Here is a 17,917-nt window from a genome sequence, read left to right as displayed (position 1 = left end):
ATAAAAGAAATAATTTTTGTTAATTATAATAGGAATAATTTTAGCAATTTTATTAAAGAAAACTCTAACCATTGTACAGAGTTATTTTTTATAGCGTCATTTGTTCTCAAGCTTTCATGACTGCTGAAATATTGTTTGAAAACATTATGAAACTAGGGCATTAGCAAAATTAATATTTAAAAATAGGATTAAATCTTTCACCTCTTTGGTTAGGTATATTCCTAGGTATTTTATTTTCTTTGTAGCTATTTTAAATAGTATTGTGTTCTTGATTTGACTTTCAGTTTGACTGTTGTTAGTATATAGAAATGCTATTGATCTATATACACTGACTTTGTAACCTGAGACTTTACTAAATTTATTTATCAATTCTAGGGGTCTTTTGGAGGAGTATTTAGTGTTTTCTAAATACAAGATCATAGCATCAGCAAACAAGGATAATTTGACCTCCTCTTTTCTGATTTAGATGCTCTTTATTTCTTTTTCTTGCCTGATTACTCTGGCTAGGACTTCCAGTATTATGTTGAATAGAAGTGGTGAAAATGTGCATCCTTGTTTTGTTACAGTTCTTAGGGGGAATACTTTCAACTTTTCCCTATTCAGTATGATGTTGGCTATGGGTTTGTCATATATGGCTTTTATAATTTGGAGATATATTTCTTTTATGCCTAGTTTGTTGAGGGTTTTTATCATGAAAGGGTACTGGATTTTATCAAATGCTTTTTTTGCTTCTATTGAGATGATCATATGGTTTGTGTTTTTAATTCTGTTTATATGTTGAATCACATTTATAGATTTGCATATGTTGAATCATCCTTGCATCCCTGGGATGAAACCTACTTAATCGTGGTGAATTATTTTTTTGGTGTGCTGTTGGATTTGGTTTGCTAGTATTTTGTTGAGGATTTTTACATCTGTTTTCATGAAGGATATTGGTCTGTAGTTTTCCTTTTTTATTGTGTCCTTTCCTGGCTTTGGTATCAGGGTTCTACTGGCTTCCCCTGCATATGGCAAAACACATATTATGAAAGATTTTTAAAAATATCTTTTGAGCTCGAGCTCTATGGTATTAAGAATTCTAATTAATTATTAAATGTTCAAACCCCTCAAAATTAGTGTGATTCAGGGAAAATGGATTCCATTAGTTAAAGTAAAAATATTTAGATTCAAGTTTGCAGATCTTCTCTTAACTCTAATTTAGATTCTTCCATATTATTGTAGAAAAAAGCTTCATAGTGAGCACTCTTTTCTAGTTCTGACTGTACCACTAACCCCTGAGTGTCTTTGAAAACAGGTTTCCATATCGTATAATAAAGGGAGTGGTGAGGATGGCAACCTGGAACTGCTACGATCCCCTCCAACTCTAGCAATACACATACTTGCTTAATGAAAACCAGAAGTGGGGGTTTCCCACTTCTAAAACCACAATTCCATTTGATTACTCAATAAATATTTAGTACTCACCTTGAAGAGAGAGGACAGGAATGGCTCTATTTTTAGCTCTTCTCCAATGTGATCTCTCTTTAGCTTTTGACATTATAAAATTCCTCTATATGTTTCCACAATAGAAATTTTGGTGATGAATGAAATACTCTATGTTCAGGTTGTCCAATATGGTAGCCACTAATCATATGTACTTTTAAGCACTTGAAGTATGGCTAGTGTGACCGAGAAATTTAACTCTCCTCTTGCTCCTTTCCACTAGCTCATTCTTGGAGGGATACTTTTCTTCCTTTAGGTCTCAGTTTAAATTGTACCAACACCCAATCATGATTTCAAAAAGCTCTCAGTAAACTAGGAATAGGGGAACCCTTCAACTTAATAAAGAATATCTACAAAATCCCTACAGCTAATATCAGGCTTAATGGTAAGAAACTTGAAGCTTTTCCACTAAGATCAGGAATAAGACAAGTATGTCTTCTCTCACCACTGCTTTTCAACATCATACTGCAAATTCTAGCTAATGCATAAGACAAAAAAAATTAAGGTATACAGACTAAAAAAAAAAGGAATAAAACTGTCTTTGTTTACAGGTGATACAATCATCTACATTGAAAATACAAAAGAATTGACAAAAAAAATTCTGGACCTAATAAACAATTATAGCAGGGCTGCAGGATACAAGGATAATACACAAAAGCCAATCAGTTTCGTACATGTTAGCAACAAACAAGTGGAAACTGAAATTAAAAACATAATGCCATTTACTTTAGCACCCCCTAAAATAAAATATTTAGGTATAAATATAACAAAACATGTATAAGATCTATACGAGGAAAACTACAAAACTCTGATGAAAGAAATCAAAGAAGAACTAAATACATGGAGAGATATTCTATGTTTGTAGATAGGAATATGCAGTATTATTAAGATGTTATTTCTTCCCAACTTGATCTATAGGTTTAATACAATCTCCTTCAAAATCTCAGCAAGTTATTTTGTGGAGATCAATGAACTGCTTCTAAAGTTTATATGGAGAGGAAAGAGACCCAAAATAGCCAAAAAAAATATTGAAGGAGAAGAACAAAGTTGGAGAAGACTTCAAATTTTACTATATAAAGGTATAACAATCAAGACAGTGTGGTATTGGTAAAGGAAGAGACAAATAGATCAATGGAACAGAATAGAGAGCCCAGAGATATTCCCACATAAATATAGTCAACTGATCTTTGACAAAGGAATAAGCAATACAATGGATAAAATATAATATTTTCAAAAAATGGTGCTGGAACCACTGAATTTCCACATACAAAAAAAAAAAAAGATTATGGACACAGATCTTATACCCTTCACAAAAATTAGCTCAAAATGGATCACAGATCTAAAACACAAACCTATAAAATTACAAGATACCACAGGAGAAAATCTAGATGACCTTGGGTTTTGCAATGACTTTTTAGAAGCAACACTAAAGACATGAGCCATGAAAGAAGAATTTATAAACTAGACTTCATTAAAATAAAAAAAAATTCTTCTCTGTGAAAGACACTGTCAAGAGAATGAAAGACAAGTCACCAATGGGAGAAAATAATTGCAAAAGAGACATCAGATACTTGGGGGGACGAAGAAAAGAGGCCGAAGAGGTTTATACTGCCCAATTTCATAAATGAATAGTAGAAATACAATTTGAATCCCCCCAAAAAGAAACATCAGATAAAGAACTGCTATTAAAAATATACAAATAACTCTTAAAACTCAACAATAAGAATATAAGCAATCTGGCTAAAATTAGGCCAAACACCTTAGAGACACCTCACCAAAGCAAATACACAGATGACAAATAAGCACATGAAAAAATGCTCCATATCTTGTGTCATCAGAGAAATGAAATGAAAACAACAATGAGATGACAGTACATATCTATTGGAATGGCCAAAATCCAGAACACTGACAATAACAAGTGCTGAAAAGAATGTGGAGCAGCAGGTACTCTCATTCATTGCTGGTGGGAAGGCAAAATTGCATAGAAACTTTGGAAGACAGTTTGGTGGTTTCTTACAAAACAAAACATATTCTTACCATAAGAGCCAATAATTGTGCACCTTGGTATTTACATAAAGGAATGGAAAACTTATGTCCACACAAAAACCTGTACATGTATAGTTATAGCAGCTTTATTCATAATTGCCAAAACTTGGAAGCAACCAAGATGTCCTTTAATAGGTGAATGGATAAACTGTGGTATATCCAGACAATGGAATATTATTCAGCACAGAAAAGAAATGAGCTATCAAGCCATGGAAGGTCATGGAGGGAACTTGAATACATATGGCTAAGTGAAAGAAACCAATTTGACAAGGTTATGTACTATATGATCTCAATTATATCACACTCTGGAAAAGGTAAAACTATGGAGATGGTAAAAAAAAAAATCAATGGTTGACAGGAGTTGGGAGAAAGGAGGGATGAATAGGCAGAGGAGAAAGAACTTTTAGGGCAGTGAAACTACTCTGTATGATACTATAATGGTGGATATGTGTCATTATACATTGGTCCAAACTCACAGAATGTACACCACCAAAAGTAAACACTGATGTAAGCAAGGGACTTTGCACAATGATGATGTGTTAGTGTAGGTTCATCAATTGCTACAAATGTATTACTCTGGTGAGGGATGTTGATGATGGGGGGCTATGCATGTGTGGGAGCAGGGCTTATAGGGTAACTTCCTGTATTTTTCACTCAATTTTCCTGTGAACCTAAAACTGACCTAAAAAGACCTTAATAAATATGAGTTCCCTTTCCTCTGCTCTGAAGTCCTTAAGACCTGCTGTAATACTTGGCACAAAGAGCATGCTCAATGAGTGACTGTGGAATGAAAACCTAAAAGACTTTTACATCTCTGTGCAAGTGAATTGATCCTAAGGCTAATTTTGACAAAAGAAAGACTGTAGCACTAGGGACCAAAAACAAAGGGATTATGGTTAAGGGATGAGGAAATTTGATCTAGCAGAATGGAGATGGGGCACCCAAAATACCCTATGTTTCTATTTTGCTGAGTGAGAGTTCTGATCTAAGGACTCTTCCTAAGCCCCCTTGGTACTGAAAATTATATGGAAGGAATTCTTGCTGTCAGAGAAGAAATGGCTTCACAAGTATGTCAGAGGTTCAAAACCATACTAGGTAAGGAGCTTTCTGACATTTTACATCTCTTCCCACCATTTCTCCCCTAAAATCACTCCTGTTTCCCCATAATCAACCCTTCTCCAGGCAAAAGAAGTGCTATAAAACCAAATGAGAACAACAACCAAGGCAAAGTTCTATGTGAATCTGTCTCCTCCTTCCTGGTATGCCCACATCTATAGTAGGGTGTTACAGGAGCTCAACTCTGTGCATGACTCACAATGGAGCTGCAACAGCATCTCAGTTTGGTCTGGGTTTCCTGGTGCTCAGATATGTCAATTTAACCATAATCCTTATCTTTTAGCACTAAGGTCACACATTTCTAGAAGGGCATGGTACCTCATCTGGGTCTTACAGGGAGGATAAAAACAGATAAGGCACGAGGAATTGAAAAAGAAATAACCAGAACAATGAAGACTCTTGTTCACCCTCATTCTGTTCCAGAAAAGGAGTCGTCCCTGGTCAGAAAATTAGGAGCCCTGAATTATGGTCTCGACTTTGTTGTGGCCTTGGAAAATCTCCTGCCTATCTCTGACCTCAGATATTAGTTTCCCCACAGGGAAACTAGACAGTTGGATATAATAATATCTTAGACATTTGGCAACTCTAATTCTCATGTTAACCCTTTTTTTCCTCCAAATTAGTGATGAGACCCCCAAACAAATTAAAGCTAGGACAATATTATAAAGCAGGTCTCTACATCTCTACAATGACGTATGTTTTGCTGACATGTAAAGCTAGGTAATGATAATAATATTTCTTCTACAAAAACCACATGTACTATCAAACACAAAATTTGACCATTGATAGCCATGGCTCTCTTTAGTGCCAAGGGTGAAACATGTTGATGTAGCTTATTGTTTTTTCTTGTGCAAAAATAATTTGCCAGAACAGATATATTGGGAGATAGATATATACACACACACATACGCACACACACACACAGATGGTGATCTGGCACCCTTATAGCTTTGTACACTATAGCACATTTAACCTACTAAACTATACCATGAATTACCAATAAATTAATAAGAGGGAAATAAACCACTATCATCAATCTTGGTGTTTTTCATACCTGAACATAATATAAATTTATTTTTTTGATTAGTGAGATGAACTTGAGTATTAATTATAATCACCAACACTTAAGAGCTAAGGATATTTAATCCTTATATTGTCCCTAGAAGTTAGGTATTATTTTCTTCATTCAGGTTCTTGTCCAATGATGGCCAGTTAAAAGGGGTGGCAGCAATATTCGTACTTACTAGCAAGTATTTAATATCTACAAAAGCCTTTACAACTCCCTGCAACTACACAGAGAGAGAGAAAAAGTGATGACTAATTGGCTTATTTCTTCTAGTGAAGAAAATGACTGGAAGTGGAGAAAGTCAGTCAGGGAACATGAATCCTTCTATATCTTAGGTCTTAGAAGAAGGAACTTTAACAAACCATCATTTATTGAACATACTCTGCTTGGGAGATTAGTCAATAATTACATGATAGAGTAGAACCTAAGAGCTACCCTTATGGAGTTTTGCACCTAGCAGCAGAGAGAAACTCTTCCCCGTGCAACAAGGAGAAAACTATAAGTATTAAATTGTGTAGTATAGATTTGATCTGTTATGTAAGCAATCAAGAAGAGATCCTGGTCTTGTATACCAGTTTCTTGCTATTCTTTTTAATGTAATGGTAATCATTAGAGAACTCAGAGGTCTGGAAGGAGCATATGTATGTACATGTATTTGAGCTAGCACATATGTGCATGAGCTCTGGATTTATTCTGTTATATGCAAAATAAGGAGGTGGGATGAGGTTAGCCCAAAATATCCTTTTCAAATCTGCTACTATTCCTGAAACTTTGCTCTTAAGAAATCCATTTCTTTGGGCATAGAAGCGTGTTTGAACTCTTGATGTCTTTCTAAATGGGGCATACTCTCTCCTCTTCCTTTGTTTCTCTACCATGTGCTGTATTCTGTCTTCCACACTGCTGAGTATATCTCCTGAGGGTGTGTGAGAGGTGCACAGAAAATATTTGTTAAATGGACAATGAATGGAGACTTTGTCAACTGATTGTATGGGGGAGGAGGGAAGCGGTTCTAGCACATTTGAAAGACAAGAGGCAGATGGAATACAGAGAGAGAGATGAGAGAGGGAACTAACCCCTACAGAGTACCTATGATTTTGTAAGAACTGTGCTAGGACATTTACACATTTTTAACAGATAAATTGTCAAAACAATCCTATGAAGTAGATATTAATCCCTTCTTTATAGATTAAAGAAAGAGGCTGAGAGAGGTTTAGTAACAGCTCAAGGTGATACAGCTAGTAATTGCTGGAGCCAGGATTTAAATGAGGGTACAGACAAATCAAAATGCCATATTCTTTAAATTATACCAGGCTGCTATACCAGGGAGCGGGACTTGAGGACAAGCAAGGACTTCAGGGATGCAGGGAAAGCACTGTAAGAGGAGAGATGTTCACGTATTTTATTATTATGCAACATCGATATTGAAATGCAGTTTCCCATCAATGTTCATAATTAATGCTTGACCACAGGAGAATTGAACAGGCTGTGAAGAGCATAGCTCCATTCCACACTTCCACGTAGCTTTTATAGACCTGTGCTCAGAAGGAATAATTCCTAACTCTTGATACCAGCCCACATGAGCATGGTGGTCCCCTTAGCCTGAAGAGGTTGTTCTTTTACCCTTCAGGTTTGGTAGTCACTCAGTAAAAATCACTAAAACTGCATGTGAACAGTGTCACCAGTTTCTCTCAAATCAGCTGCTTGTTCTTTTGTTCTTAAATTACATAGATATAATTGCAGTGAATTACTGCAAATTTCAACCTTCTGTCACCCCCAGTAAACTGTAAGCTCCTCAGGGGCAGGGATTGGGCCTTTTTCTTTTTGATTTTCTCAACTATCTCACCACATTGCTTGGCACCTACTAAATATTCAGTAAATAGTTAGTTGAATGAACAAATAAGAGGTCAATCAAGCAAATCAAGGACTGGATGGATGGATGCATAGTGCTGTGCCCTGTACAATTCTCCTTAAACAGTCTGATTTTCCATGTAATAAGCAAAAGGCGTGCTCGCTTCGGCAGCACATATACTAAAATTGGAACGATACAGAGAAGATTAGCATGGCCCCTGCGCAAGGATGACACGCAAATTCGTGAAGCGTTCCATATTTTTTAGTATTGGAAGTCCTTGCGAGAGCTATCAGACAAGAGAGCAGAATCAAAGGTGTCCAAATAGGGACAGAAGAGATCAAACTCTCACTCTTCGCTGATGACATGATGTTGTATCTGGAAAACCCCAAGGACTCAACCAAGAGACTCCTGGAATTAATTAATGAATTCAGTAATGTCTCAGGTTACAAAGTCAATACATACAAATCAGAGGCATTCATATATGCCAATACCATTCAATCGGAGAACCAAATTAAGGACTCAATACCTTTCAAAATAGCAACAAAGAAAATAAAATATCTAGGAATATATTTAACTAAAGAGGTAAAGGACCTCTATAAAGAGAACTATGAAACGCTAAGGAAGGAAATTGCAGAACACGTAAATAAGTGGAAATCCATACCATGCTCATGGATTGGAAGAATTAACATCGTTAAAATGTCTATACTACCCAAAGTAATCTATAGATTCAATGCAATTCCTATTAAATTACCAACATCATTTTTCACAGATTTAGAAAAAATAATTATACACTTTGTATGGAATCAGAGAAGACCCCATATAGCAAAAGCAATCTTAAGCAATAAAAACAAAATGGGAGGTATTGATTTGCCAGACTTCAAACTATACTACAAAGCTGTGGTTCTTAAAACTGCTTGGTATTGGCACAAGGGCAGGGACACAGACCAGTGGAACAGAACAGAAAACCCAAATATAAAACCATCCTCATATAACCATCTAATCTTTGACAAAATAGACAAAAACATACTCTGGGGACAAGAGTCCCTATTCAATAAATGGTGCTGGGAAAACTGGATAGCCACATGTAGAAGACTGAAACAGGACCCACAGATTTCACCTCTCACAAAAATCAAATCACGGTGGATAACAGATTTAAACCTTAAATGGGAAACGATTAGAATTCTAGAAGAAAATGTAGGAAAGACTCTTACAGACATTGGTCTAGGCAAAGAATTTATGAAGAAAACCCCTAAAGCAATCACAGCAACAACAAAAATAAACGACTGGGACCTGATTAAATTAAAAAGCTTCTGCACAGCCAAAGAAATAGTCATGAAAATAAACAGACAGCCTACAGAATGGGAAAAAATTTTCGCATACTACACATCAGATAAAAGACTGATAACAAGAATCTATTTAGAACTCAGGAAAATCAGCAAGAAAAAATCAAACAATCCTATCAAAAAATGGGCAAAGGACATGAATAGAAATTTTTCAAAAGAAGACATAAGAATGGCCAAAAAACGTATCAAAAAATGCTCAACATCCCTAATCATCAGGGAAATGCAAATCAAAACCACAATGAGATACCACTTAACTCCGGTGAGAATGGCCTTTATCAAAAAATCCCAAAACAACACATGCTGGCGTGGATGCGGAGAGACAGGAACACTCATACACTGCTGGTGGGAATGCAAACTAGTGCAACCCCTATGGAAAGCAATATGGAGATACCTTAAACAGATTCAAGTAGACCTACCATTTGATCCAGCAATCCCATTATTGGGTATATACCCAGAAGAACAAAAGTTATTCTTTAACAAAGACACCTGTACCCGAATGTTTATAGCAGCACAATTCACAATCGCAAAGATGTGGAAACAACCCAAGTGCCCATCAATCCACGAATGGATTAGTAAACTGTGGTATATGTATACCATGGAGTACTACTCAGCTATAAGAAATAACGATGATACGACATCTCTTTGGTTCTCCTGGAGAGAGCTGGAACCCATTATACTAAGTGAAGTATCCAAAGAATGGAAAAACAAGCATCACATGTACTCACCAGAAAACTGGTTTCCCTGATCATCACCTAAATGTACATCAGGGAAGGATACCAATTGGATATCAGACTGGGATGGGGGGTGGAGGGAGGGGATGGGTGTATGCCTACATGACGAGTGCGTTGCACACCCTCTGGGGAACGGTCATGCTTGAAAGTGCAGACCCAGGGAGGTGGCGGGGGGAGGGGATGGAGGTATGACTACATGATGAGTGCCAGGCGCACTGTCTGGAGAATGAGAACGGACGTGCTTGGGACTCTGACTTGGGGGGATGGGCGGGACATGGACAATGTATATGACCTAAACTTATGTACCCCCATAATGAGCTGAAAGAAAAAAAAAAAAAAGAAAAAAAAAGAAAAGAAAAAGGCTTTACCAAATGCAATCAATCAGTCAATAAAAGTTGCTGACTGACATCTTAAAAGCATATTTTAGTGGAACAAACATTTGCCAGGACGGAAAATCAGCAGAGAGATTAAATAAAGGATAAAGATCACTGGCTGCTTTTCTGGCAATAGAGGGGCATGTGGCCTGTGGCGTAAGATACGGATGTGCTCTTTCTTTAACCTCTCTTATAATTGGCCGGGAGAAGGAAGTAAACAGAAATCCTAATGGAATTTGAGGGTCTCTGAGGGACTGCAATATATGCAGAGAAAAATACCAGATTTGGTTTGGATGTATAAAGATGGATGTCTCACGGTGAGTAATCTAATGAAGGCTGACAAATGATACCCAAAGCGATCCTCTTTATTTCTGGCTCTTGTTGGCTATGCTTCCTCCCAGGTCACAGCCAGGCAAGGTAAAAATATAATGAAAATCATTCTTTATAAGCAGTTTGGTCTAAAGTAAAATGTAATGTCCAGCAAATATTCATCAGATGAGACTGAGGCTATTTCTATTCAGGTGATGGATGAGTAACCAGAAAACAAAAGACCATGACTTTTGTCTAGACTCATTTTCATGAATGATAAAGACAAGACAGTGGAGGACTTTTATCAGTCAGACTAAAAGGCATGGTTGGGATATCTGTGACGGTTCTGTTGAGGCAGGATGGTCTAGTGGTGAGAGTACGGGGCTGGGAGACAGGCATCTAGGCTGTGGCCAGGACTCCCCCCCTTCCCAGACACATGACCTTGGGAAAGCCACTCACCCCCTGTCATGTCTGCAGATGGGATGAATGATTCTTACTCAGCCACCTTACAAAGTTGCTATTGGGATCAAATGGAATAACATCCACGAGATGCCTTTGTAAATTATAATGTACTACACAAGCATAAGCCTAGTACCTTCAGGGTGAACAGCAAAAAAGGAGAAGAATAAAAGAGAAAAAGAATGAAATGAATGGAGAATAAAGAGTAAAAAAGAAAAGGAGAACGAGGAGGAAGTTTATGGAGAGAAGGGAGGGGCGAGGGCAAAAGGATAGGAAATAAGAGGGGCCGAGGAAGGAGTTGGTAGAGAAGGAGAAGGGTGGGAAGCAGTAGCGGCCATGAAGGATCTCCACGCTCTGGGACATAGGCAGACAAACAAGCACACAAACACACCAAACAGAAAACAGAAGCAAGAGCAGAATTGATGAGAAATGGGATTTAGAAAATCACATCTATGCAGAGATGATAAGCTGCTGGAAGACTCCATCAGATGGCTTCTCCAGAGGAGACGGCAAATCAACCATGAGTCAGCCTCCTTATTGTACATTTCTAAATGGCAAGCACTACCAAATTCATGCTGTTCTCATCTGTGCTCCGCTCAGTAATACACTCAGACAGATTTGTAACTGCTTGTGCAACCAGTGACGATGACACTTTCTCTGGCTAGTTAACACCTACTCATCATTAAGATGAGAGCCTTCCCCGACCTCCCTGACCTCCCTGACAAGATCAGATCCCCTATTATAGGCACTCACAGCATCACAGGCCTCTTTTCACAGATCTTGGCACAGTCACAGATTTATGTTTGTTTGTGTGATTATTCTATTAATGTTTCCTTCTCCCCACCAGACTGAGGGCAGAGTCAGTGTCTGCTTTGCTTATCCTTATATTCTCACTTGAATTTATTAATTGGCAGCATCAAAAACAGAATCAAGTCAGCAATGGCAGCCTTAATACTAGAAAGCTATTATAAAAAGGGCAGTACTCAAACATGGGTAATGGTGCAAATGTGGAGAGGAGCTTGGTGTTAGTGGGGCTATAATTAGAAAGTCTGTGATTGATAAATCTTTCTGACACTTCGATCAACTAAATCCTGTCATGGACTAATGGTGGTTGTATTCATTTTTACTAGCCTAATGAGCTTATGACTGGGTGCTTTTTTATTCCTCCTTGGTTCATTCAGCATATTAACTATTTCTTTAATGTCATGTCACTCAACGTCATGGGGGATCATATTATTAGTAGCATTAATAACTATGAGTATTGATTAAGAAGAATAATTTTCTAGTTGAATATTCTGTAACACATCATTTTGGGTATGTTTGATTATATAATAATGAGGAAGATTATTCGCAATTTACTTTGAGGCCATTATTAAACCAATTTATTAAAAAAATAACAAGATTTCCAAGGAAGATATGCAAGGTAATGATAAGTAATCATGTTGGGATTCAATTATGCACAGAAAATAAGGACTATTTAAAAAATAAAGAATCCTAAACCCAATTCCCTGGTGGTCTCTGTGGCAGCCCTCCAAGATAAATTCTGCCGGCACTGAGCAGCCCTCAGCGTTCAAGGCCACTGAACAAGACAGTGCAGTAGCTCTCATAACCAGACTCCTGACCTGCCACTTCTGAGTTTCTTCCTAGTTCTGTTGGACAAAATAGAAACCAACAGTGTGGAGATATTATTATTCCTCTACTTCTCATTCAGTGCATTTCAAGGTGAGTGAAGTCACATTAGGAGTTCATTCCCCTTTTCTTAACACTCTTGTTTGAAACTGGATTTTTGACAATGACTATAGTAACAAAAACCTCCAAAACCTCAGAAATCATGCTAAGCTCCACTTTGCATTCAATATCATACTTAGGCCTCCAAATTGGCCAGCTTATAACAAAAGACATGCAAGTCTAGGGAGGCAAGAGAGGGTAGTGATTTAGAAATATGGGCTCAAATTCCAATTTTGTCACTTACTAGCTGTGTGATCTTGGATACCACCCTTAACTTCTCTAAGCCTTAGTTGGCTAAGCCATAAAGTGGGATAATGGGCTTGTAATTGTTATCAGAGCCGAATGATAGCCACATAAAACACTTATAATACATATCAGTTACCATTAAATTAAAATAAAATATGTAATATTTATTGTTATATTTTTAGCTTTTGAATATAGAGAAATATACCTTTTGGACTTTAGAATCTATGTCTCTGAACTGCCTGCTTTTATGATGGAATACTCTGTATTCTTTATTTTATGCCTTTCTTATTTTCTTCATTTTTAGGAAGGTTTTCTTTTATGAAATCATGATGATAGTAGTTAATATTTATAAAAGTCTTTATCTAGAAAAACATCATCTAGATTCTTTATATCATCTCCATAAATATTTTTTGCTATTTTGCTAATCTTTGAAATTCCAAATTTGGAAACTTCTGTTTGTTCTATACAATAAACAAATGATTTGTTTCTTTATTTATTTTTACACAGGTGTTATTTTAACAGCAGATGGAGACAGAAATCCAGGCCCCATGAGAGAATTAGGACCCATGTACTGATAGCCCTTAAATATTGCTTAGCTCTTTATAGCCTCAGCATTTTTTCAACACTGATAAATTTTTGAGAATCCTTAAAGTTTGCTGTGATGACACCTTTTATATTTTCAGCTCTATACATGTAAGGGAGAATGATTACAAGGCCTAGGAAAGGATGTGTTATGGAATAAGGAAATGGAAAAAAGAAGCTATGGCCAACAGAAGTGGGGCTAAGGAAAATGAGCTGACAGCTCAACTAGGAGCAGAGCTGGAAATTCCAGGGGCATGAGGAGAAATGAAAAGGAAGCACATGATGTTGACCTGGGAAAACAGAGATGGGCTGGGATTATCTGCTTCTCTGATTGATTCCTAATGAATCCCCTGATATTTAAGCTCTGAAGTTCTGTCTTCCCCATTCAGGGATAGAAGGAGGGTCTGTAAACTCCCTGAGTCCTTCCTATCAACTAGGATCATTTAGCAGCAAGAGTAAGGCTGGGACTCTCACCCAGAGCTTTCTCAACCAATAGGCAGGTCCATCTGTATTGGACTATCCATCATGAACAGAATTTTTTTTTTGATAGGGGGAAATTTGATTTCTTCTGAATATTTCTAAATATCAGTTAGCTGCTCATCTCCTCAATTTTCTTATATTCTCCATAAATAAATGCTTCAGCTGGCAGGACAGCAAAATAAAGAGGAGAATGACAACTATATATATTATTTTAATATACTCTAAAGATAGACAAAAATTCCTTGCACTTAACCCAAATTACCTCTCTGTTTTGGTAGAATCACTTTAATTTCTGTGGTAAGTAAAGGCTCAGATTTCTGGCCAGTGACCCCAGCAATTAACAATCTGAATAAGTCCTCTCTTCAAGTCCGAAAAAGTAATTTAGTGCATTGACCAGCATACCAGGCTCCCTCAGACACTGCTTAGCACTGATTTTTTGGGTCAGGGTGCAGATGTGTGTTGAAGGAAACTGAGCATTCATGCTGATTATGAATCCTGAGGGATAGATAGGTCTGAATGTGTGGTTAGAGGTAACTCAGACCAACTGCCCACAAAAGCCAGCTACCTAGAGACCAACGGTTCCTTAAATGTTTAGGCTTCATATCTAGTAATATTCCTAGAATTCCATAAGCCAAACTTTTATCTCCAAAAATTTAGAGTTGAAAGGCACCTGAGACATTATTTATTTAACTCCACCTGATCACTCTGTATATAAAGTAACAGACACCTGCTCAAAATCACACAGTAAGAAGCAGCAGATCTTGGTTATAGGTCCTGATTCAGTGATGACCTCCTGATTCTCAGGTCACTTTCTACAGTGACCATATATTTTGGAACCAAATATCTGGGCACTTAGACTAAGAAGACTAAGTCTTTTAAGTCAGCATCGTCCTAGGAAATGTAGACTGTGTCAGCTGTAAATAATGTCTCCTATCTAAGCAAAAGGAATTGGGTGGAGAAGTAGAGAGGGAATAATTAATTCCATTAGAGGTCTTGTTCCCAGAGGGTTCCCTGCAAAGAATACTTGGTCAGGCCCAACATGCAACCGCCAATGATGCCATTGTAACATGAGTCTAGAGTGGTCTTAGAGTGTGAGGAGGGTGTCCCTTGAATCAAACAGAGGTACATGGTTTTCCCCATGGAGTTAGGCCTGTCCTGGTAAGAAAACATGACGGTGATATTATCACAGACCAGTTACCTTGAAAGGATGGTTCCCTTAGGTGTATCTATTTATAGGCAAGGCCACTTTTTAGTTTTCTCATAGACTTCTGGATTTGGGAGACATTTTTGGTTGAGGTCTATTAGACTAACCATTTATTCCATAAAGAATTCCTTTTGTAATACCCCTGAAGAAGGCTGTCCAGTTTCCTATTAAGCGCTACTTACAAAGGGTGCTGAACACCTTCCAGGACAGTTGTTCCATGACGTAAAAACACTAGTTACTAGAAAATTCTACCTCTAAGTATGCCACTAAAATGACCTTGTAAGGTAGCATAAAATAAAGTGCTCTCTCCTGGATGAAAGAAAGCTTTTTGAGTAGCTGAAGATACATCTCAGTGTTAGCAGTGTTAGCAAAGTACATCTAGGTTTTTGCACATGATTTCCTTTTCTTTCCTTTTGTTTTCAACCTCTGCCTTGCTCCAGATACCTTCCTCAAAGTTCGATTTGTGTCATCTCCCCTGAGAATCCTACCTGCCTTCCCAGAGGCAATCCCTTTTAACCATTTCAGTATTATGGTTACCTTCATATTGCTAAAAGATATGCTTACACTGAGTATTTTTTTTCAAATTTTACTTTGTTCCCAGAATTACTTATTTCCTTGAGGATAGTTTTCCTCTGTGTATGTCTGTATTAACCTTGTCTCTGCCATTTTTCAGGTTTTTAAAAAAAAGTTTGGTAACTTGTAGCTGTCTGTTTATATTTAAGAATAAAGTAGAAAGGCTGGCAGTAGGTTGCTGTGCACAAGGGCAAGGCTTTTTAACTGGAAGGCTTCCAGTTAGGTGAGCAAACCAGAAACCGTCTCCCCAACTAGCACACTGTGAAGGGCTTTTCTGTGGGGGCCAACTCTCAAACTAGCTTGTCTCAATTCCACAGGAGAGTGATTCCATTTCTTCAGAGAAGAATCTTCTCTTTTTGACTGCTGGTAATTACTTGCCTGGAAACTGTTCTGGATGCAGGGGTGTGTATGCTAAATGGGGGCATCCTCATTCCTATTCTCAGACTCTGCTCTCAGTCCTAATCATTGCCACTACCCTGAATTCCCTGAGTTTTCTGGGTTCTGCTGGGCAGATCTGCTCTCTGCTGAAGGCAGCTGAAGCCCCTGCGCACAGTGCTATTGCACTGTGGTGGAGACTTTAACGGGTGCCATTCCTGGAACCATAACTCCAGGAGATACCATTCACACAGAATACAATGTGAAAGGTGCCTTCTGGAGTGTAATAGCACAAGGCTCTGCCTTCATCGGTGATCTAAGTCTGGGATTACTTTGTTCTGCTTCATCAATCAATACTCTTCTGTCAGCTTTCTGTTGTCCAGAAATGTGATGAAACTTTTTGACCTTTGATACTCCCTTCTATTTTCCTTATCACTATGGGACTGTGCTTTGTTATTATTATTGTTCCATTAGCTTCCTTTTAATAGGGTCTCAGGAGGAAGAGGAGATTAAGGTATGGGCTGTATCTGTCAATTTGAACCTGAAACATGGAGCTTGCACTGTTAATGGTGATGTTATTGTGTCTCATCTTGTCTGGCATAGTTATAGATGATTCAGATATCAATTTAAAAACAGCAGTGACTCTGTGGTAGAGGGCTCAATTAGATAGTTTTGGTGTCTCCATGGATCAAATTAACTGGAAATCTGAAATATCTTCACTTATTTTATGTCAAGTAAATAGCAACCTAGATGAAAATTATATAAACATATGGCCTTTTAAACTACATTCATTTAAAAAATATTCTATGTAGCTGCTCTTCACAGAAGCATTAGAAAGAAGAGTATTGAAATAATGGAATTTCCAATTTCAGTTGATTGCCCACACTCAGCAGTATAACACCTTAATGGGAAACCTGCTAACGACTCATTGGCCTGTGTAAGATGAAAAATAACTTTCCCACTATGTGTTTAGTAACAGTGATTATATGCTACATTATTTCTCAATCTGACAGCCAGCTGGGCACAGATAACATGACCTTTAGTGTTTTGGACCTTGTAGAGAATTACTGAGACTACCCTTTTTAAATAGTCCAGCAATGTAAAGTTATTTCTACCTCAAATGTTTTATTTTATATCCATAAATGTATTATGTAAATACATACATATATATATATATATATTTTTAGGAGCAAGTGTTCAATGTAGGTCTTCAAACTAATCTAGGCTATAAAAGTAAAGGTTTTTTTGTTTTTTTCAGAACATTTGGACTAAGTATATATTTAACTAGTACTTACTGAGGGTCTAATATGTACCTGCTACTTTTTAAAAAAACTGATGAGTTCTATACTATTTTTCCCTTTGGCTGTTGAGGAAATCCATGCTCAGAGAGGTGACGGGTCTTGTTTAAGATCAATGACACCAGATGGCAGAGGCCAGGATTCAAACCTAACTCTTTGATTCCAGAGTTAGTTTTCTTCCATTCTTGCATGGAACAGAATGTTTTTTTATGCTTCATCATTTGCTAGACATATGGCAAACTATATTAGTTGGAACAATGGAGCACTATGAAGCTGATCACAAAGTTTGTTGTTTTTCAGAAAAGGAGTCACTCTTGCGTTTGGAAGTCAGGATAAGGTCTTCATGTTTTTTTTGGTTTATCTTACCAGATAATTAGAATTGGTGATTAAGTATATCACAGAGTTCATTTAACTCAAGTGGAAAACAGTGGAAAATTAAAAAAACTGCTTATTAGTAAACTGCTAATAAGCTTTTGTTAATAAGAAGAAAGAAAAAGTTTGGAAATAGCCTTAGAAGGAAATGCCATTATTTATCATAGCTGGAGGAAGTCTTCTTTGTGTTAGTGACTCCAATGTGAAATGGTAGGTACCCTGTGTCCTGCTGAGAGGTCTTCATAAGGAACAACAAATTAAGGTAGAGAGAATTGGTGAGATTA

At 37.3% G+C, this 17,917-nt stretch overlaps 1 protein-coding gene and 1 non-coding gene across 15 annotated transcripts in view; one reads left to right on the top strand and one right to left on the bottom strand.

Annotated features, from left to right (window-relative positions):
* The window catches only part of DLG2 (discs large MAGUK scaffold protein 2), a 1,739,579-nt gene that overhangs the window by 342,339 nt on the left and 1,379,323 nt on the right, over positions 1 to 17,917 (bottom strand). The window lies entirely within an intron of this gene.
* LOC123643032 lies at positions 7,715 to 7,821 on the top strand. Its single transcript, XR_006736609.1, has one exon. It is a non-coding gene; the product is annotated as a U6 spliceosomal RNA (small nuclear RNA).

Source organism: Lemur catta, chromosome 7 (assembly GCF_020740605.2).
Source record: "Lemur catta isolate mLemCat1 chromosome 7, mLemCat1.pri, whole genome shotgun sequence".
NCBI classification, from domain to species: Eukaryota; Metazoa; Chordata; class Mammalia; order Primates; family Lemuridae; genus Lemur; species Lemur catta.
This window is presented reverse-complemented; position numbering and strand designations above follow the sequence as displayed.